This window comes from Petaurus breviceps, unplaced genomic scaffold, assembly GCF_028583685.1.
Source record: "Petaurus breviceps papuanus isolate PSGF00001 unplaced genomic scaffold, PetGlider_PUasm1.0 151, whole genome shotgun sequence".
Lineage (NCBI taxonomy): Eukaryota > Metazoa > Chordata > Mammalia > Diprotodontia > Petauridae > Petaurus > Petaurus breviceps.
In genome coordinates this window covers 32,006,962-32,008,673 of record NW_027185712.1, presented here as the reverse complement: position 1 = coordinate 32,008,673, position 1,712 = coordinate 32,006,962, and positions in this window count along the sequence as shown.

Here is a 1,712-nt window from a genome sequence, read left to right as displayed (position 1 = left end):
CCAAATAGTTTTCACCAAAGTATAAACAAATTACATTCATTTAGTAAATCCTTCATTTAGTAAATCTTTAATTCAATCATCATAGTATAAAGGACAAAGTCCTCCACCCACTGGTGCAATCAAGTTACAATACAATATTATTAGTCACTACTTAGTACCCTCTTAAGGAGTAGTGGAAAATACAAAGGCCATCCACCTCTAGGTCACAAGTAAGTTACGATTTCATCAGTCAGCATTAAATACCCAAGAAGTGGTCTTTTCATCTTGATTCAAGGCAGGCTCTCTGTTTCCATGGTTCCTCTTCCATGATCCCAGCTACTGCCTGAATCTAACCAACTGCCACCTGAGTACAATGGCAGACAGTTCCCAGTTCTTTGTCCAGCTCTCCATGGAGTTCCTGCTCCACATTGAAGCTCACAGTGTCCAGTCCACCTCAAGTCCTTCAAAGTTTCTGTTCCTGGGAAAAGAAAACTTAAAAGAGCCATAACAATATCTATACCCATCAACCTTAGAAGAATTACAACAATATTCACACACATGGTTGGCATTATCTTCTCAATTCACTTTCTTCCTGTGAAATTAACATAGACCCAAAACAGACAGACAAGGTACCAACAACACAGTCATGTTTCCTCTGGCAGCTCTGCCTGTCCCTCAGAAGTCTTCAGCAGCTCTGGCTCATTCTTGTAAGCTCTCAGCAGGAGTTTGGCTGGCTCTCAGAAGAAGCTCTGCTGATGGAATCCTAGTCAATCTGCCCCCAGCCCCAATATTCAAACTTCATTATAGGCCTGGCCCTAGTGAACAGTGGGCCCACTGCACCTACATATGCCCCCACCACCACCACCACTACCACCAATGTCCTAACTTCTTTGTATATGCCTCACTGCACACTGGAACAACAGATATGTCCCTGAACTCTTAGTTCCCCCAGAACCAGCAAGTGTGTCCATATGATGGGAACCTAGCTCCTGCCTCTACCTGGTCACTGCCCCAGGAGATATTCCCACAGAAATAAGTGTGTTCTTGTATTCAATCACAATCACATCATTCATCCAACCCAAGACAGGACCACAATAGCTAGCCAGTTGGGGCAGAATGTTTAACCACTGAACCATAGATGGGACCCCTCCTCCATTACTTAATCCTTTAATGAACCCTTCCTCCATCACCTAATCTCTTAACAAACTCCTCCTGCCTTTTTAATATTAATGTTATTCCTCTATATTATGTAAATTTCTGTTATGTAATTGCATCTTTACCCTATAAAAATCCATCTTGCTTTCTCTCAAGCTGCTGGTTCCTCTTGGAATTTAGCCTGTTTCATGAGAGGCATCAATCTCAATAAATGCCTATACTTGGATCAGAGGTGGTCTGACTCTGAATTCTGTGAGATGATTCTACCACAACACATCATGAAACCACAACAGTTTTGGGTGAGCAGAACCCCCACCTCAACAGTTTTGGAATCCCTGAGTTTGAACCATAACAGTGCCACCACAAATTCTGTTCTCAAAATCAAAATCACTTTCTCCAGCCTCCATGCTCCTTGCTCCAAGAAATTGTGTCTCAGTTCTCAATTCTCATTTCTCGTCTCAGTTCTTCTCAATTCTCAGTTATGTCCTCAGTCTAGCACTAGCAGCCCAGCCTCCAGATACTCACTGAGATAAATTCTCTCTCTCTCTCTCTCTCTCTCTCTCTCTCTCTCTCTCTCT